At 40.4% G+C, this 21,835-nt stretch overlaps 1 protein-coding gene across 9 annotated transcripts in view; it reads right to left on the minus strand.

Moving 5' to 3' along the window:
• MICU1 (mitochondrial calcium uptake 1) overlaps positions 1-16,233 on the minus strand; it is a 240,699-nt gene extending 224,466 nt beyond the window's left edge. For 4 of the 9 annotated variants that reach the window (XM_027596477.1, XM_027596475.1, XM_027596478.1 and 1 more), the window contains exon 1: positions 15,760-15,887. The gene's annotated coding sequence lies outside the window, so the exon portion shown is untranslated. Of the gene's footprint in view, positions 1-15,759; positions 15,888-16,110 lie in introns of those variants that run through there. The other 5 variants (XM_027596471.2, XM_027596473.1, XM_027596470.1 and 2 more) reach the window with 5 other exon arrangements.
• Between the last annotated feature and the right edge of the window lie 5,602 nt (positions 16,234-21,835).

Raw genomic sequence — 21,835 nt, forward strand, 5'->3', positions numbered from 1 at the left:
TGACAGAGAGAGACACAGTGAGAGAGGGAACACAAGCAGGGGCAGTGCAAGAGGGAAAAGCAGGCCTCCCGCTGAGCAGGGAGCCCAATATGGGGCTCGATCCCAGGACCCTGAGATCATGACCTGCGCCGAAGGCAGACTTTTTTTAATGACTGAGCCACCCAGGCGCCCCTCAGTAAGAACATTTTTAAAACCAGTAGGGATATAAAATATTTTTATCAATATGATCAACAACTTAATAGCCATACACAGAACACTGAACAACTGCATATTATACATTCTTTTCAAATACAAATAAAAGGGGCGCCTGGGTGGCTCAGTTGTTAAGCGTCTGCCTTCGGCTCAGGTCATGATCCTGGGCTCCTGGGATCGAGCCCGCATTGGGCTCCCTGCTCAGGGGAAGCCTGCTTCTCCCTCTCCCACTCTCTCTGCTTGTGTTCCCTCTCTTGCTGTGTCTCTCTCTGTCAAATAAATAAATAAAATCTTTTTAAAAAATACATATAAAAATTATAGAAATTGACCATATAAAATGGAATGAAATGACAGCTGGGTTTTGCAATAAAAGTCAAGAGACAGGGCGCCTGGGTGGCTCAGTTGGTTAAGCGTCTGCCTTCGGCTCCGGTCAGGTCATGATCCCAGGGTTCTGGGACTGAGCCCCGCAGTGGGCTCCTTGCTCAGCAGGGAGCCTGCTTCTTTCTGCCTGCTGCTCCCCCTGCTTGTGCGCTCTCTCTCTCTGACAAATAAATAAAATCTTTTTAAAAAAAAATAAAGTCAAGAGACAGTGTGAGTGGGAAGTTGCAGATGAAAAAGATTAGCCAAATGTTGATACATGGTGAGGCTGGGCAATGGGTGGTTTTGTGTATGTATGACAATACATAATTTTCTATATGTTTAAAATATTTCATAATAAAAAGTATTTAAAACTCAACTATAGATAGAGGTTTTGGTTCAGGTTAAGATGAAGTCAGCACACTCCTCCCTGTCTCCCACTGAATGCAAACAAAATCCCTGGATGGAATAACCATCTGAGGACTCTGAAAAGTAATATGTTAGCAGGCAGAATGGAAAATGAAACAGAACTCAAAATAGGACTGAAATGGCAGTGAGTTTCCCAATTTTTTCCTCCAGTCTCTCCATACCAAAATTCAAAGTTTGCCTGACACCAGATGTGTGCACTGGATGCAGGCAGATCTCCAAGAAGAGCCATTTATTTCTGATTTGGTGAGTGGGGAAAGGGCTTCTATGAGTAAGAGAGAGTGGGAGAAATTCCTTGGGGGGAGGTGTGTGTGTGTGTGTGTGTGTGTGTGTGTGTGTGTGTGTGTGCCTTTTCTCATTTTCTCCCACGTGTGTGTGTGTGTGTGTGTGTGTGTGCCTTTTCTCATTTTCTCCCACCCCAGAAACAAAGCACACCTATAGTAGTACAGAATAACTAGCAGCTAGGAAGGCATCTAAAATCAGAAAAAAAGGAAAAATTCTCTCTTTTGCTTATTTTTCTATCCTCTGGTCACTAGATCCAGGAGGCTGATAGAGTCAAATTATGTGACAGAGTAGGAAAGGAAAGGAAAGGAAAGGAAAGGAAAATTTCAGGATTAAGTCAAAAGAAGATGGGTCCTTTGGAGCAAAGAAATGTTGGGAATATCACAGAGAAGGAAAGCTCAATAAAGTGAAACCGTAAGGTTCAGTGTGATATCTTGAGCTCATGTCCAAGGTGCACAGGTATGGATCCCACCATAAACAGCAAAATAAAGGATATGTGAACTAAAATATGGGGTAGACCACCACCACTGGCTACTGTGTGGTAAACACAAGGGAAAAGTCTGGATAGTACTTCAAAGTTATGAAAACTGAACTGACATTGGAACTACAACCCATAAAAGGTGGGTCAGAATTTGTAGCCTAACTCTAACTAGGCCAACTACCTGCTAAAGCCAAAAAAAAAAGGCACCCAGCATTCTTCACAGGATTTAAATAAGATCTGTAATGTCAAAACATGATATTCTAGGAGAATTCTCTGCCTGCACACCTGCTCTAAAAAACTACAAAAAGTTCTTCAGATGGGAAAAAACAAATACTGGAAGGAAACCTGGAAATTCAAGAATGAAGAACAATAGAAACTGGCTTTTGTCATTTCTGAGAAGCTTGCTGTAATTCTTATCTTTGTTCCTTTGTAGATAATCTACGTCATTTTTCCTGAGTGCTCGTTACTTGGTGTGTGCTAGCCTGGTGATGGGTTCTCTTGTTGTCCTGGGATAGCCACAATTTTCAGGAGAAACTTATGTCTCTGGGTCTTACGGCCCGTCTCTCCTCAGATACAGACTTCTGATAATCTAGACTTCTGACAGTTTTTTGGCCCTCCCTCAGGGGTTGAGGATTTTTCTTTTCCCCTCCTCTAGATTCAGTGGACTTTCACCTGAGGTGACAGGGTTTCCTATCTTTCCCCAGGGGTTTAAGGCTTTTGTTATTTAGATCGGAATCCAGCTTTTTGCTTTTCTCACTGTACTGCATGCTCCCCACTACTGGGTGAATCCTTGGGAAGCACTTTATCTGTCCCCTACCCTTTCCCCAGTGTTACAGGTAAGCTTCTGGGTGACATCTACTGAAAAGAGCCCGCAAGTGGGTGTGAACTCTCCTCTATGGTTTCTAGAGATTCTGTACTTTCGCACTACCACAAACTTGATCTTTAGCAATGTATGAAAAATTCTAGCTGAATTTAGGTAATTACCACAGAGAAATGAAAACATGTTCACACACAAAAACCTGTAAATTAATGTTCTTAGCAGCTCTATTCCTAAATAAATGAGCACATAAAAAGATAGTCAACATCCTTAGCCATTAGCAAAATGCAAATCAAGACCACAATCAGATACCATTATATACCTACTTGGTTAAAAGAAAAATTACTGACAATACTACATGCAGCAAGAATGCAAAACAAGTGAAACTTTCATACATTGCTGTTGGGAATGCAAAATGGTGCCTCCACTCTGGAAAAAGTTTGACATTTTCTCATAACATTTAACATATATTTATCATATGACCCAACAATTCTCCTGTGTATTTACCCTGGAGAAATGAAAACCTGTGCTCACGTAAAACCTGTATTTGAATGTTTACATTTATTTTAATTGCCAAACTCTAGAAACAACTCGAATATCTTCCATCAGCTGAATGGATAAACTGCAGCATAACAATACAATGGAATATAACCGCAATTAAAAAGGAATGAACTCTTGATATATACAACTTGGATGAATATCAAGGCATTATATTGGAAGAAGCCAGTTTCAAAGATAACATACTGTGTGATTCCACGTATACACATTCTTTTTTTTTTTTTAAGATTTTATTTATTTATTTGACAGAGAGAGACACAGCAAGAGAGGGAACAGAAGCAGGGGGAGTGGGAGAGGGAGAGGGAGAAGAAGGCCTCCTGCTGAGCGGGGAGCCTGATGTGGGGCTGGATCCCAGGACCCTGGGATCATGACCTGAGCCAAAGGCAGACGCTTAACCATCTCAGCCACCCAGGCGCCCCATATATTAAATTTCATAGAACTGTACACCAAGAGAAAAAACTTAATTTTACTATATGATAATTTTAAAGCAGTTTTAAAGATTTTTTTTTATTTATTTATTTGAGAGCGAGAGAGAGAGAGAGAGAGAGCTGGGGGGAGGGGCAAAGGGAGAGGGACAAGCAGACTCCTTGCTGAGCATGGACCCCGAGGAAGAGCTCTATCCCAGGACCCTGGTATCACGACCTGAGTCTAAACCAAGAGTTGGATGCCCAACTGACTATGTCACCCAGGCACCCCTTAAACCAGTCTTAAAAGCCAAGTTATATACTGTATGATTCCATTTGTATGACACTGTAGAAAAGGCAAAACCCTAACAGGAAACAGATCAGGTTGCCAGAGTTGGAAGTTAGGGGAAGAGGTTGGCTACAAAGGAACATAAGACAATTTCTGGGGGTAAAAGGAACTGCCCTATATCTTGATTATTGTGGTGAATACATGATTGTGTTTATTGAAACTCAAGTATACAAAAAAAGAGTAAATTTTATTGTAAGTAAACTATACTTCAATAAATCTCAATATAGCTGCTTTTATAAAATACTTGTGGGACACACTATTTAAAAGAAAATACTTATGGGGTGTGTGGGTGGCTCAGTCGGTTAAGTGATCAAATCTTGATTTCAGCTCAGGTCATGATTTCAGGGTCATGAGATCCGGCCCTATGTGAGGCTCTGTGCCCAGCAGGAAGTCTGCTTGGGATTCTCTCCCTCTTCCTCTGCCCCTCCCTCTGCTTGCACTCTCTCTCTCTCTCTCTCTCTCTAAAATAAATCTTTTTAAAAAACATACTTAGGGCGCCTGGGTGGCTTAGTCTGTTAAGTGTCTGTCTTTGGTTTAGGTCATGACCCCAGGGTCCTGGGACTGAGTCCCACATCAGGCTGTCAGCTTCTCCCTCTCCCTCTGACCACCCCTTTCTTGTGCTCTCTCTCCTGCTCTCTCTCAGATAAACAAATAAAATCTTTTTTAAATATAAAATTAAATTAAAATAGAAAAAGCAAAACTATAAAGGACCTCAGAATAAGTCTAATAAAAGATGTGCAAAAATTGATAGAGAAAATTAGTAGACCTCATTGAAAGACCTCCTTAAAGGAGACCTAAATAAATGTAGTATCATGCTAATAAACTGAACAGCAAAATTTTGTAAAGATGGCAATTCTCCTCAAGCTAAACTACACTGTCAATGCAATCCCAATGAAAATCTCAATGGGATTTTAGTGGACCCTGACAAACTGACCCTAAAATGAATAAAGAAGTACAAAAAGACAAGAAAAACTAAGACATGCTTAGGAAGAAAAGGAAAAAAAAAAACACTTCAAGATAGGAGAACCTACTCTAACATTAAAACTAACTACAAATCTTGGTATCTAAGATAATGTGATATTGCCACAGAGGTACAAATAGAACAACAAAAAAAACCTTTAAAGTCCTAGGACATATCCACATAAATAGATACTTCAAGCATGACAGAGGTGGGATACCAAATCAGTAGGACAAGGAAGACTTCCCAATAAATGAGCCTGGAACATTGAGTATGCATAGGGAAAGAATTAAATGGATTCACAATACACAAATATCAGTTCTAAGTGGATTAAACATTCAATATAAAAGGAAAAAATGTAATGTTTCTAACTGATGATATAAGAGAACATCTCTATGACATCCCAGTAGGAAGAAAACAAAATATAAAAAACTGATAAAGTATATTAAAAGCAACCATAAAAACAACACACACAGCATCATAAAAGATACCACAAAAACAATATAAAAGACAACATCAAAAAACACTACCAAGTCCAGAGAGGGACAAAACAGTTGCTACTCCTATAACCATCAGAGGACTAACAACCAAACTTTATTAATAGTTCCTAAAAAAGAAAAAAAAAATTGACAGGCACCTGGCTGGCTGTCAGAAGAGCATGCAACTCTTGATCTGGGGGGGGGGGTCATGAGTTCAAGCCCACAATGGATATAGAGATTACTAAAAAATAAATAAACTTAAAAGAAAAAAGTAGAGAATCACAAGATTAATTTTAGGAAAATTTGCATCCCTCCAAAAATGCTTTACAAGTAACAAATGGTAAGTCTCACAAATGTAATGTTGAGTGAAGAAGCATGCTAATCATGAATATATATAGATTTCATCTATATGAAATGATATATATATATATATGGCCCCCAAAAAGGCAAAACAAATAAAGTGTGTAGTGATACACATACCTATGATTATCACCAAAATTGTGGGTGGTAATTTGTCTCCTGAAAAGGGCTGTGATTAGGAAAAGGCACATGGGGGACTTCTCAGGTGATGGGAATGTTCTTTTTTGGCTTGGATGATGGTTACCTACATGGTTCACTTTTACAATTATTCTTTAAAGTATACATACATGTTTCATGTTTCATGTTCTTTATATATGCTATATCTAGATGTAATATAGATAATATAAAATTCTTTTATAATGACACTCAACCATTCAGGGGTGCCTGGGTGGCTCAGTCATTAAGTGTCTGCCTTTGGCTTAGGTCATGATCCCAGGGTCCTGGGATTCAGCCCCACATCGGGCTCCCCGCTCAGCAGGAGGCCTTCTTCTCCCTCTCCCTCTCCCACTCCCCCTGCTTTTGTTCCCTCTCCTGCTGTGTCTCTCTGTCAAATAAATAAATAAATCTTTAAAAAAAAAAAAGACACTCAACCATTCAAAAAGCTGTTATTAGGTTGAGTTAATCTAATCATACAACAGCATAAACCTAAATGGTCTATTGAAACCATGTCCCTATTTGTAATTTGTTAATTAGCTAATTCATTCATTGCTAAGTCTGTTTGCTTTGTCCATAAATCTTTAACATGGGAACGTATCATAAAAGTACCAGCTGACTACACCTAATTCTACAAAAGTCTGAAGAAGAAAACAAAATTTTTTTTGAGAAAGAGCAAAAATTTTTTAAATAAGGAAAATATAAAACTTTGATCAACAACAGTGCATTACAAGCACTACAGAACCCTGAGTTAGGATACTTTACAGGCTTCCCTATTAAATTAAAAGCTCTAAATCCTCCTGTGATATAGAAATGATATGTGAAGACAGAACAAAGGAATTAATATTTAATAACCATGTCACCTTGCATTTGCACAGAACTCTATATTTTATAAGAGCTCCAATGAACATCTCTCATTTGCACTATATCTGATTTTCAGACATGGAAAATGGGGCACCAGGATTAAAATGAACAATAATTCCATGTCAGAACTCAACTGTGGGTCCATGATATGTTACTCAGAGTCCCATTCAACAGCAAAGAATTGATCAGTGCTATGGACCAATGTGCAAGAATAATATATATTTCTGCCAAAGGAAGTCTCTTTCTACATAAATAACAATTTCAGTGGAACTTCTTTTTAGTCTTCACAGCAACAGACATCTTTATAGATACTCCTTTATAACAATCTGTCTGTATTTATGTTCTCTCTAGAAATCAACCTGCTACCGTGACAGCAATATGAGATATTTCACTGGATATTGTCCTACCTTTGTTATCTTTATTCCAATTTCTATTCCCCAGGTACTTTTTTTTTTTTTAAGATTTTCCTTTGCTTACTTGAAGATGTTATTTTCAACTTTAGGATTTAATTAGCAAAATTAGATCATAAATTAAAGCTTTACTGAACATGTAGATAAGTTTGTATTGTTGTTTTTATAAGCTGAGGACTAGAAAGTTGTATCAAGGTAATCTAGCTAAGGGGCGCCTGGGTGGCTCAGTCGTTAAACATCTGCCTTCAGCTCAGGTCATGATCCCAGGGTCCTGGGATCGAGCCCCACATCGCCGCTCATCGGGCTCCCTCCTCAGCGGGAAGCCTGCTTCTCCCTCTCCCGCTCCCCTGCTTGTGTTCCCTCTCTCGCTGTGTCTCTCTCTGTCAAATAAATAAATAAAATCTTAAAAAAAAAAAAGAGGTAATCTAGCTAATTCATTAATTCTAGATACTAGAACTTACTAACTTGACCTCTTACTGGCCATTAATTTTGAAGTCAGTCAGATTTGTGTTTGATTCCTGACTTGGCAACTTTATGCTTCCATAAAACAGGGATAATAGCACTTACTGCAAATGACTATGAGGAGGATTAAATGAGAAAATGCTTGTATAAAGTTGAACACAGTGTCTAACACAGTAAATTATGAATAAATATTTGTTTGGAAGTTAATAACAGCATGCTGCTGATGGTGATAATTCAAATAAAAACTGTATTATGTAACATAAATTTCCCTAAGACATTATGTAAGTATATTACACCTAAATATCTTTCTTTTAATGCAAACAATCAAAATGCAAAGTAAGACTCTAACCATAAATCTTGTTATTCTAATCAAGGAAATGAACGAAAAAACAAGTATTAGAGAAATTGGAATCTTTGTACACTGTTGATGGGAATATAAAATGGTGCAGCTGCTATGGAAAACAGTATAGCAGTTCCTCAAAAAATTAAACACAGAATTACCATATGATCCAGCAATTCTACTTTGGAGAATATATCCAAACGAATTGAAAGCAGAGACTTTGAAGGGATATTTGCACACCCATACTCAAAGCAACATTATTATTTTTATTTTATTTAGAGAGAGAAAAAGAGAGAGAGAGAGAGAACATATGGGGTTGGGGAGGGGTAGAGAGGGAGAGAGAGCACCTCGAGCATATTCCCTACTGAGCAGGGAGCCCAACACAGGGCTCAACATGGGGCTCAATCCCACGACCCCAAGATCATGACCCAAGCCAAACCAAGCGTCAGACACTCAACCGACCAAGCCATCCAGGCGCCCCTCATAGCAGTGTTATTCACAACAACCAAAAAGTGGAAGCAACCCAAGTGCCCTTCAACAGATGAATGGATAAACAAAATATGGTTTATACAGGGGCGCCTAGGTGGCTCAGTTGGTTAAGCGACTGCCTTCGGCTCAGGTCATGATCCTGGAGTCCTGGGATCGAGTCCCACATTGGGCTCCCTGCTCAGCGGGGAGTCTGCCTCTCCCTCTGACCCTCCTTCCTCTCGTGCTCTCTGTCTCTCATTCTCTCTCTCTCTCAAATAAATAAAATCTATATATATGGTTTATACATACAATGGAATATTATTCAACCATTAAAAGGTAAGAAATTCTGACAAACGATACAACATGGATGAATCTTGAGAACATTATGCGAAGTAAAAAAAAAAGTCAGTTTCAACAAAACAAACACTGTATGATTCCACTTACATGAGGTACCTAGAGTAGTTAAAATCACAGAAGCAGAAAGCAGAATCATGGTTACCAGGGCCCCAGGGGGTGGGGGGGGTGGTAATAGAGAGTTACTACCTAATAGATGTATTTAACATGTGTTTGCAAGTTCTGGAGATGGATGTTGGTGATGGTATCACAAGAATCTGAATGTACTTAATACCACTGAACTGTACGCTTAAAAATGGTTAAGATGGTTAATTTTATATTGTGTGTATTCTACCACAACAAAAATAATTTTTTAAAAAAGGAAGGAAATTCTGATACATCCTACAAAATGGATCAATCTTAAAGACATTATGTGAAATAAGCCAGTCACAAAAAGACAAATAATTTAAGATTCCATTTATATGAGGACAGTAGTGAAATTCATAGAAATGGAAAGTAGACTGATGATGCCAGTGATGGGTCGGGGAGGAATAAAAGGAGAACAGGGCAACTATATTGCATCATTTCTCAAATTCTGGATTTATCTAGTTGCTTCCTCCTAGTATGGTTTAAATGTTTCTCCAGTCCCTTTATTTCCTATATACTCAAGTTACATCTAAAAGCTTGATTCGAGGGCGCCTGGGTGGCTCAGTCATTGGGCATCTGCCTTCGGCTCAGGTCATTATCCCAGGGTCCTGGGATCGAGTCCCACATCGGGCTCCCTGCTCAGCAGGAGGCCTGCTTCTCCCTCTCCCACTCTCCCTGCTTGTGTTCCCTCTCTCGCTGTCTGTTAAAAAATGAATAAAAAAAAAACTTTAAAAAAAATAAATAAATAGAAGCTTGATTCAAGGGGCACCTGGGTGGTTCGTCTGACTCTTGGTTTCAGATTAGGTCATGATCTCAGGGTCATGAGATCGAGCTCCATGTCAAGCTCTGTACTCAGCAGGAAGTCTGCTGGAGATTCTCTCTCTCCCTCTCCCTCTGCCCCTCCACCCACTTGCTCCCTTGCTCTCTCAAAAATAAATAAATCTTTAAAGAAAATAAAAGCATAATCAAATTCAAATTAAGAACTCTTCATAGATTATTTTGTATATTTTATGAGCTTTGGCATAATTTTCTCCCCTAATGTCTAATCTGCCATTAATCCCACCTAGTGTATTTTTTCATCTCAGACATTATAGTTTAGATCTCCAAAAGTTCCATTTTGGTCTTTTTCTTTTTAATTAATAAAATTTATTTTTTTTAAAGATTTTAATTATTTAAGAAAGAGAGCATGAGCAGGGGGAGAGATGCAGGGCACAATCCTGGGATCATGACCCAAGCCAAAGGCAGACACTTAATTGAATGAGCCACCCAGGCACCCAGTAAAATTTATTTTTTAGAGCAGTTTTAGGTTCACAACAAAACTGAATGGAAGGTACAAGGAGTTCCCACATACGCCCATCCCTGCACATGCACAACCTCCCCCACTACATTTTGGTCTTTTTCTTATCTTCCATGTTTCTATTTAATATACTCAATCTTTCTGGGAGCACCTGGGTGGCTCAGTTAGTTAAATGTCTGACTCTTAATTTCAGCTCAGGTTATGATCTAATAAGGGTCCTGGGATCGAGGGCGAGTTACATCTAAAAGCTTGATTCAAGGGCACCTGGGTGGATCAGTCAGTTAAGCGTCTGCCTTCGGCTCAGGTCATGTTCCCAGGATCCTGGGATCGAGTCCCACATCGGGCTCCCTCAGCGGGGAGACTGCTTCTCCCTCTGCCTCTGTCTGCCGCTCCCCCTGCTTGTGTGTGCTTGCGCATGCTCTCTGACAAATAAAACCTAAGAGAAGGGGGGGTTCTGAGATCAAGCCCCAAGTAAGGCCCTGTGCTGAGCATGGAGTCTGCTTGAGATTCTTTCCCTCTCCCTCTGTCCCTCCCCCCACCCCCTGCTCCTACATGCTCTCTCAAAAAAAAAAAAAAAAATTTTTTTAATCTTTCTCCTAGTTTCTTAAGCATATGAAATATAATTATAAAAACTTTTAATATCCCTCTCTACTAATTCTATCACCTGTCACTTGTTTTGGTTTTGACTTTTTTTTCTTGTCATCATAGGTCAGTCATATTTTCCTGCTCCTTTGCATGCTTCATATTTCTGATTGCATGCCAGACACTGTGAATTCTACCTTGTTGGGTTTGGATATTTTGTATTCCAATATCTATTCTTGAGCTTAGTTCTGGGACATAATTAAGTTTCTTGGAAACAGTATGACCCTTTCAGGTCTTGCATTTAAGCTTTCTAGGTTGGGTTGGAGCTCCGAATTTTATTTTATTTTTTTAAAGATTTTATTTATTTATTTGAGAGAGAGAGAGAATGAGAGATAGAGAGCACGAGAGGGAAGAGGGTCAGAGGGAGAAGCAGACTCCCTGCTGAGCAGGAAGCCCGATGTGGGGCTCGATCCCAGGACTCCAGGATCATGACCTGAGCTGAAGGCAGTCGCTTAACCAACTGAGCCACCCAGGCGCCCACTCAGAACATTTTTATATATTATTTATAAACTGCAATTTGTTAATCAAGTTTACCCACAGTAATAAAAATATTTACCAATAAATGATTTTTTTTTTTTTAAAGATTTTATTTATTTATTTGAGAGAGAGAGAATGAGAGATAGAGAGCATGAGAGGGAAGAGGGTCAGAGGGAGAAGCAGACTCCCCGCTGAACAGGGAGTCCGATGCGGGACTCGATTCCGGGACCCCAGGATCATGACCTGAGCCGAAGGCAGTCGCTTAACCAACTGAGCCACCCAGGTGCCCTACCAATAAATGATTTTAACAAAAGGGCTAAATACACAATATATTTGTGTATATAATATAAAGTTAGAAAAACTGAACACTCCAGAGCACAGGTACTAAACATATAACAAATATATACTACTTGAAGAGTTTATTTTTTTTAAAGATTTTATTTATTTATTTGACAGAGACAGACACAGCAAGAGCGGGAACATAGCGGGGGGGTGGGAGAGGGAGAAGCAGGCTTCCTGCGGAGCAGGGAGCCCGATGTGGGGCTCGATCCCTGGACCCTGGGATCATGACCTAAGCCAAAGGCAGACGCTTAACAACTGAGCCACCCAGGTGCCCCTACTTGAAGAGTTTAAACTTCAAGTTCCATTAGTTAATAAAATAATAGACATTTAAAAAAATAGACATTTAAAAAAAATAACACTCAAACTGTAAAATACAATTAATTTATATCGGGAAAGGAAAGCAAGTTCTCTAAATTAAAAAAAACCAAATACACGTAAAATTATTTCAGTGAACATATGTTGTTTTTGTCTGTCCAGCAACCTTTCTCTCCTCTCCAGGAAATGACACCTCAATTTTCCTAAAGAAGAACCATACTTTGGTTGCCTAATTTTTTTTTTCTAAGTAATCTCTACACCCAACATGGGTTCAAACTCACATCCACAAGAGGGGGATGCTTTACCGACTGAGCGAGACAAGCACCCCGATGTTGTTTACTCTTAATTCATGTGGTTTAAAACTGTATGCCTATACCCCACTCCATGGTGAGAACAAGATCCAACCCTGACTACACAAAGCATTCTGTCACTCTAGCCATAGAGATTGCCTCTAGGATAGGCAATGACACAGTCAGGTTAATGAAATTCCCATATGGTAGTCTGTTGGAATCATAGAGAAAGGGAAGTTCTCTCTCTTTTGGAGTTTCTAAGGCTGTAGGATGTAAGCCTGGTGCTATTAGTACCATCTCTCCCAGGGAGCTTTACTTGAGACTCTACTTTTCCATACTGATTCCCAAATATCCAAAAGGAACTAGTGGTTACCTGCTGGCAGGGGAAAAGATAAACTAGGATTTCGAATTTCAATGTTATATTTTCCATAATGTTTCCATTTTTCAAAAGCAGGCACATACACTTTTATAATAGGAAATAGAAAACATTTAAAAATACTGCCTGTTTTCTTCTCAAATATGCTCAGATACCAATATTTAATGTCTTAAAAGCATTAACAATTTTATCATAATTTTCAAAGTGTAGAGAAAATCTATTTTAAAAGAATCAACTTTTTCACTTGGCACAAAAACAATCTATTTTTGTTTTGGGGGGGTTGTGAGTAAAATTTTTAAAAAATTGGTTCTCTTAAAAAAGATGGTTCTCGGGGCGCCTGGGCGGCTCAGTCGTTAAGCATCTGCCTTCAGCTCAGGTCATGATCCTGGGGTCCTGGGATAGAGCCCCATGTTGGGCTCCCTGCTCCACGGGAAGCCTGTTTCTCCCTCTCCCACTCCCCCTGCTTGTGTTCCCTCTCTCGCTGTGTCTCTCTTTGTTAAATAAATAAAATCTTAAAAAAAAAAGTTTCTCTTTTTAAAAGGAATATATGACACAATTCTATATGGAAAAAATTGGTTAACGTTTTAGGAAGTTTCGCAGCCACTATAAAAATTACTCACTAAAACTAAAGATTAAAAGTGACCAAATTAGGGGGCGCCTGGGTGACTCACTCGGTTAGGCTTCTGACTTTTTTTTTTTCTTTTTTTTTAAAGATTTTATTTATTTATTTGACAGAGAGAGACACAGTGAGAGAGGGAACACAAGCAGGGGGAGTGGGAGAGGGAGAAGCAGGCTTCCCACGGAGCAGGGAGCCCGATGCGGGCTCGATCCCAGGACTCTGGGATCATGACCTGAGCCGAAGGCAGACGCTTAACAACTGAGCCACCCAGGCGCCCCAGGCTTCTGACTCTTGAGCTCAGCTCAGGTCTTGATCTCAGGGTCCTGAGTTCAAGCCCCAAGCTGGGCTCCATGATAGGCGGGAAGCCTACTTTTTTTTTTTTTTTTAAAGATTTTATTTATTTTATTTGAGAGAGAGAATGAGAGAGAGAGAGAGCACATGGGGGTGAGGGTCAGAGGGAGAAGCAGACTCCCTGCCGAGCAGGGAGCCCAATGCGGGACTCGATCCCGGAACTCCAGGATCATGACCTGAGCCGAAGGCAGTCACTTAACCAACTGAGCCACCCAGGCACCCAGGAAGCCTACTTTAAAAAAAAAAAGAAAGAAAGTGACCAAATTAGGTTTAATAACTTTATCAATTACTTTAGTCCTATAATTCTGAATAATATAAGACCTGAAAGGTCAGTTAAATCTTTTAGTTATAATTATTTTACATAATACTGCATTATGGGAGAAGTTACATACCATTGTTTCTTCTTAAATATAGGAAAGTCAGTCTCTTGAGAATGTAAAAGTTCTACTGAATATAGTAGTCTATAAATTACAAAGGAAAACAGCAATACATGCTTTTATTCTCTTGCTTTTGTTAGCTTCTATCACTCTTTCCCTTTCTTCCCAAGCTCAGAACCCACTCCTGAATCTTCTCTTTTTTTAAGTATTACTCTGTGTTTTATAATCTTCAGTAAGGACACTCAGAAGGCGCCAATGACACTTTCTTGATATAATTAGATGGCCAGAGTGATGTTCTTTTTTTTCCTTCAAATTTTTATTTAAAATCTAGTTAGTTGGGGCGCCTGGGTGGCTCAGTCATTAAGCGTCTGTCTTCGGCTCAAGTCATGATCCCAGAGTCCCAGGATCGAGCCCCACATCGGGCTCCCTGCTCAGCGGGAAGCCTGCTTCTCCCTCTCCCACTCCCCCTGCTTGTGTTCCCTGTGTCTCTGTCAAATAAATAAATAAAATCTTTAAAAAAATAAAATAAAATCTAGTTAGTTAACATATAGTATAGTATTGGTTTCAGAAGTAGAATTCAGTGATTCATCACTTACATACAACACCCAGTCCTCATCGTAAGAAGTGCCCTCTGTAATACCCATCCCCATCTAGCCCATCCCCTACCCTCCTCCCTCCAGCAACCCTCAGTTTGTTTTCTATCTTTAAGAGTCAGAGTGATGTTCTTAAGTGGAAGAGATAATCACCTATCAAGGATGACTACAGAGAGCATCTGGAGGCCAGAGGCATCTTCTTACAAACAAGTGGCAGGTTCTAAAAAGTTAAGATAAGGTGATACTCAACAAGCTCATTACCTTGTCCAACTCCAGAAAGACAGCTTGTTCATCATCCTGGGCAACAGCTATGCTTCAAGATGTGGACGTTTTATTAATTAGTCATATGGTTTAACTTAACTCTAAACCTTAACTCTCCCACACCTATCAAACCCCAAATCGGTTCACTTTGTCTGCAAACTCCTTTCTTCTACTGCTAGATCACTTGCACACATGACCCCAAGGAATGCTTTAACATAAACAAAGGTAGGGGCGCCTGGGTGGCTCAGTTGGTTAAGGATCTGCCATCAGCTCAGGTCATGATCCTGGAGTCCCGGGATCGATTCCCACATCGGGCTCCCCGCTCAGCAGGGAGTCTGCTGCTCCCTCTGACCCTCTGGCCCTCTTCCCTCTCGTGCTCTCTATCTCTCATTCTCTCTCTCTCAAATAAATAAATAAAATCTTAAAAAAAAAAACATAAACAAAGGTATATCCAACCCACCTTAAAAACTGAAATAAAAACATTTATAAAAGTAACAAAGAAAATGGGTCTTTCCAGATACAACAGGGGGAATATTTTACTCTAGTCCCTTAGCCACAAAATGGTTATTCTGCTTATATTTACAAATACCTACAATACTTTTTAGGCATCTGAAAGGGAAGTAAAAGAAAACCGTGAGATCGCAGAGACAGGAACTTAAAGAACAGCCCGTTTTAAACTCTTCTCTCAACATTCTCACAGAGTAACGCTCGGCTCATTCTCAAAACATCCTATGGTGGGCCAGGATGGGATGGTGAAGGAAACTTGAGTGAGACTGAGAACAGGAAGACATTGGAAAAGATAAAAACTGAATAGTCCAAGAAGGCTGCACTTGTTTTGCTCCTTCGGGTCCCCACTGATTTTCTACTTCTTTTTTTCGATTTAATGATTAATATTTCTACGCATCAGAGATCTAAGTGTAAACTCCATCACCCAATTCCATCCACATCCACAAATCCCAGCGGAACCAGTCAAATATACCTGTGCGTCTCCTGGTTGTCCGAGAAGCGAGAGACGACGGCGCCCAAGTGAACCTTGCGGTTGGGAACTCGGCACTGGCAGATCTCCCGGGACAGCGAAAAGGGACGAGACGAGGTGAGCTGAAGGAAAGCGGAGGACTGGAAGCAGACACGACTAAGGACTCCTCTCAGGCCCCTGAGCTGAGCGCAAGAGGGAAGCCAGCTATGCCACCAGACCGAAGAAGTCGCCGGATCCCAGAGCCGACCAACGGGCGGCCCCGGAGGTCAGATCCCTTAAGCTGCTTCGCCCCGCCTTCCCTGTCGCCCTCCCTAAATGGCTGTCCCTTCACATCCTTCAGAGCCCAGGACTCACCTGTCCACACTAGAGCTGCCAATTCTCTTGGGTCAAAGCCGCCCGCCTCTGATAATCATAGAGATGAAAAACCAGCGGAGAAAAAACTCCACCTCCACCGCCCACCCTCACGTGACTCTCCTAGCCGCTGGGCCTGTTGGGATAGTGGCGAAACACGTGTGGGAGGGGCACGGAGAACCCGCCCCGCCCCGGCCTCCGGCCCCGCCCCGGCCTCCGGCCCCGCCCCGGCCTCCGGCCCCGCCCCGGCCTCCGGCCCCGCCCCGGCCTCCGGCCCCGCCCCGGCCTCCGGCCCCGCCCCGGCCTCCGGCCCCGCCCCCTCAATGTTAAGGCGGGAAGGCGGGAGGGCTCCTAGAAGCTCTCTGCCTTTCCCTCTGCTACCTTTCTCCCAACGCACGTGAGTGTATACAAAAAAGTCTGTTAAATTGAATATTTTGTGCCTACTGCCACTTCGTTGGTACCCGTTTACGTGTTGACTAAGAATAAAGGAGTCAGTGAAAAGAAAACTGGACTACAGTGAGTTGGGAATTATTCCTTTTGAACTGTATTTAGGTTTAGGCTTTCAGTAAAATTTCTCTCTTTCCTGACCTTGAAGCTTTTTTGAATTTAGAAACCTCACCACTTCCTCTACTCTGTGAGTTTTTCAGCTGTTCTCTTTGCAAAGTAACCCTGTGGGAGAGTTTAGCCCCTAAGCTACTAATAACGTGTTTTTCTCCGAAGATGTTACTGTCAGAAGTGGGGATGGAAACGGATCGTCTCTCTTGCTATAGAAACAGAATAAAAATATTTTGATTATGATACCAGAGGACTTTCAAATAAAAAATTCCTCTTCAAGAGTTTCCTTCGCAGAGCTGTGAAAAAGGCTCAACCATGGAAACAAAAGGCGCAAACAGAACTATCACTGGGTTAAATTGTGAAGTAAGCGAAACAACTATTTTCTCATTTCATCTCAGAGGACCCTCCCTCCCCACTAACCTAAGAAAAACAAATCATTGTGTTCATGCCACTGTGCTAGCACTTTCTGTACAACCCAGTTTATTTACAACTACCCTGTGGGATGAATAGTTTGTATTCAATTGCAGGGAGGGAAGCTAAGACTCTAGGTAATGCAGTAAATTCTGCAAGTGGGACACAGTTCTGATCTGAAGGACACCAAGCAAGGTCTGAGCTTGTAGCAGTATTCTTCAATCTGTTGTCCTCTGGATCTACCTGCCACAGGGGTTAGGGATCTTTGCTTATTTGCTTCTCTACTATCAATATAACCTTTCCCATTTCTCTCTCCATTTAGAGCCTGCTCACTGTTAAGTGAAAAATCTGATAAAGAAATCCTTCCCCAGGGGCATCATCTGGGTGGCTTAGTCAGTTCAGTGTCTGCCTTTGGCTCAGGTCATGATCCCAGCATTCTGGGATCGAGCACTGCATTGGGCTCCCTGTTCAGTGGGGAGTCTGCTTCTCCCTCTCCCTCTGCCCCTCTCCTCTGCTTGTGCCCTCTCTCTCAAGTAAATAAATACAATCTCAAAGAAAGAAAAGAAAAGAGAAAGAAAGAAAAGAAAGAATCCCAGGCAGCATGCCTATTAACTCTCATAATGGAAAGTTCCAGTTGTGTTACAGATTACTATGGAACATCTTGGGGGTCCCATAGAATGTTAAGTACTAGCTAACTCAAACATTTCTCAGAACAAGGGAAAAGAGAAGTTAAATCATCATTACATAAATGTTGAACAAAAATCCATTAATAAGGGTGCCTGGGTGGCTCAGTCCTTAAGCGGCTGCCTTCGGATCGGGTCATGATCCTGGGGTCCTGGGATCGAGCCCCACATCGGGCTCCCTGCTCAGCAGGAAGCCTGCTTCTCCCTCTCCCACTCCCCCTGCTCTCGCTGTCTCTGTCAAATAAATAAATAAAATCTTTAAAAAAAAAATCCATTAGTAAGAGTTGGTGTAATTTAATCTAATTTTAGGCAGTATTTGTCTATATAAAGCAAAATAAGATGTAAAAACATAAATCACTGGTTCAAAACTTTTGGTCTTTTTAGACCCTTTTACTTTCCTAAGAATTACTGAGGATCCCAAGCAACTTTTGTTTATGTGTATTGTACTTATTAATACTTAACATGTTAGAAATTAAAACTCAGCATATTAGAAATTAGAATTAATATTCAGTCATTAAAAATAATAAACCCATTCTATGCTGATATAAATAACATTTTATGAATAATAACTACATTTTCCAAAAATCACAGAAGAGCAGCATGGTTTTACATTCCTGCAAATTTTTTTAATGTCCAGGTTATAGAAGACAGCTAATTTTCATATCTTTTCTGCACTAATCTGTTTCTTTTTTTTTTTTTGTAAGATTTTATTTTTTTGAGAAAGACGGAGAGTGAGAGAGAGCACAAGCTGGGAGGAGAGGGAGAAGCAGACTCCCCACCCAGTGGAGAGCCCAAGGTGGGGCTCTATCCCAAGACCCTGGTATCATGACCTGAGCTAAAGGCAGCCACTTAAATGACTCGGCCACATAGGCGCCCCTAATCTGTTTTAATACACATATCATGTAGCCTCTGGAAAACTCCACTGTACACTCAGAGAATGAGAGTGATGAAGGCAAATAACAGCTTGTTACTACTAGGAAAAAAGTCTTGACCTTATGGATCACTGGAAAGGGTTTCAGGAACCCCAAGACTCCTTGGACCACTCTTTGAGAACCACTGTGTTATGCCATACAAATGTTAGCTGCTATTTTCTTTTTGTCTAGCCATACTGGCAACAAGTAGAACATTTAGTGGAAAGAGGAACAAGACAGAGAAATGTATAGACTAGATCAATCATAAAATGTAAGCATTCTTTCTTCATTTTTCAGAAGCATAGAGTACATTAGAATTCAGGGTTATAAATGAACACAGCTATCCTGTATTAGAAATCAGTCCACCAATCCAATACTGTCTTTCAGCCTGCTGTGCAAAGTAGTTCCTCTCACATGAGTATAGAATATCCCTAATGTGCGTTTGTATTCCATGCACAAACTAGGTATTAAGACTCCAATAAAATCTGAAGTCAAAATTCTTTTCATAAGCATATATCAAATGCCTACTATATGCAGGGCTCATAATAGGTGCTGGGCTTATAAAAATTTATAAGCACAGTTCCTGCCCTTGGGCAGCTTATTTATATAATGAGACTTACATCCTGATATAAATGTATTTTTTTTTTTTTGCCATGTCCAATAGTTCCCAAATCAGCTTAATGATCAAATGTCTCAGAATTATCTGGGGAGATTTTTAAAATACAGATTCCTGGATCGTGAGATATACTATTTAAGTGGACCAGGGTGGAGCTCAGGAATTTGGATTTTTTTTTTTAAGATTTTATTTATTTGACAGAGAGAGAGAGAGCGAGAGCAGGAATACAAGCAGGGGGTGTGGGGGAGGGAGAAGCAGTTGTCCTATGGAGCAGGGAGCCCGATGCGGGGCTAGATATCAGGACCGGAGCCGGAGCCAAAGGCGGACGCTTAACAACTGAGCCACCCAGGCGTCCCAGGAATTTGTATTTTTAAAAAGTGACCCAGGTGATTCCAATGCAATGAGAAATACATGCAACAAGCAAATGAATTTGGTCTTTGCCCCTAGTACTATCACACGTAAAATATGATCTTTTTATTTCATCTTCAATATTTCAGAAGTATGTCATTGTTGAAACCAATCTGTGTTATCAAGAGACAGAGTACAGGGTGCCTGGGTGGTTCAGTTGGTTAAGTGACTGCCTTCGGCTCAGGTCATGATCCTGGAGTCCCGGGATCGAGTTCCACATCGAGTCCCACATCAGGCTCCCTGCTCAGCAGGGAGTCTGCTTCTCCCTCTGACCCTCTTCCCTCTCGTGCTCTCTATCTCTCATTCTCTCTCTCTCAAATAAATAAATAAAATCTTTAAAAAAAAAGAGTACATATTTAATTTCAGTTAAAATAAGAACTGATGTACTTATTTCAATCATTTAATAGTTCATTTGCCTTTATCACATAAAAATAATAATGTGAGATATTACCACAGCAGTTTTCAACATATCACACCACTGTAAAAAGCAAAACATCTTTTGCAACAAGCATCTGACTGCAAAAAGTGTTATTTTATAGAGCTTTGATTCAATTTCTTTAAAATGAATTCAGTGAGATGTCCCATGTTTCATTACATTTATCTTCAGGGTTCCACAGATTATGTTATAGAATGTCAAAACTTATCCAGTCCTCCATCACAAATTTATTTTGATGATACATTATATTCCATAGTTATCTAGAGACTTAAGATCCACAGTTGCTCTTGCTAATAATTGTAGCCAGAATTAATTAAATTCAAGTAAATAAGAAAAATCCAAAAAAACAAGCTAAAGTTTCTTTTTTTCTTACCACAAAGGGAAAAAAAGGAAATAGCTAACTCAGCCATAAATATGATGATTTGTAAAAATCTATATATATTCCTTTTGATTTTATGATCAAAACTAACTTCAAAATTAAAGTTTCCCTGCCCAGATCTTGATTTCTAAATACCTGTCCCCATGAAAAGTAACCAGCGCTTCTTAGAGAAACAGGTGATTTCAGGGCTAGGGCAGGAAGGTACAACAAATGAGGAATCCAGGGACGCCTGGGTGGCTCAGTCGGTTAAGCATCTGCCTTTGGCTCAGGTCGTGATCCCAGAGTCCTGGGATCAGTCCCACATCGGGCTCCCTGCTCAGTGGGGAATCTGCTCCTCCCTCTTCCTCTGCCCCTCCCCCAGCTTGTGCTTTCTCTCTCTCTCTCTCTCTCTCGCACCCACCCTCTCTCTCTCAAATAAATAAAATCTAAAAAAAAAGAAAAGAAAAGAAATGAGGAATCCAGAAGTAAGGAATGCTCAGAAAATAAAATGGGGGCATGTCAATAAGAGTTAGTTTAAAGGGCCTCTCGTTGGTCAAATCTGGGATAACTCAAGTATCAAAATAAGAACAATGATGAATTATGATCCATTGAATAAAATACAAATCCATGAGTCTATACTAATGAGAGCGAGAGAAGTGGGGGAAAGAGGAAAGATGTTCCTAAAAAGAGAATGTCATGGTAAATACAGAGAGAGTGGTGGAGTTGGAAAATTTGCCACTCTGCAACTATCAGAAGTGATTGGTTTGGGGAAACATCATCATTGGATTCTAAATCCAGGGGGAAAGCTTGATGAGAAGCAACATATCCTTATGTTTTCAGAGTTTTCCCCAAATACTGTGTATTTGTTGGGAATGAAAAATAGTAACTATACAGTAGAGAAACTAGGCAACACTTTCATCAGTGATCATGTGCCTCTTGATGTGATACCCTGAGAAGGACTTATCACTTGAATCTAATCATGAGGAAACATCAACCAAACCCATACTAGGAACATTCTATGAAATAACAATCATGAAAGAAAAAAAAAAAGGCTGAGGAACTAACTGTTCCATGTTACAAGGGAATAAAGACTTGACTACTGAAGTTAATACATACATTCTAATAAACTAGAACTTGTACCAGTTGCAGGGAAATGCTAGAAAAGATTTATTGGAACAATTGACAAAATAGGAATAGGGACCATAGATTAAAGTAGCTTCCATATTTGATAACTGTGTGATAATTATATAAAACAGTATCCTGGGCGCCTGGGTGGCTCAGTTGGTTAAGCGACTGCCTTCGGCTCAGGTCATGATCCCGGAGTCCCGAGATCGAGTCCCACATCGGGCT

The sequence above is a fragment of the Zalophus californianus genome, chromosome 15 (assembly GCF_009762305.2).
Source record: "Zalophus californianus isolate mZalCal1 chromosome 15, mZalCal1.pri.v2, whole genome shotgun sequence".
In the NCBI taxonomy this organism is placed as follows: Eukaryota; Metazoa; Chordata; class Mammalia; order Carnivora; family Otariidae; genus Zalophus; species Zalophus californianus.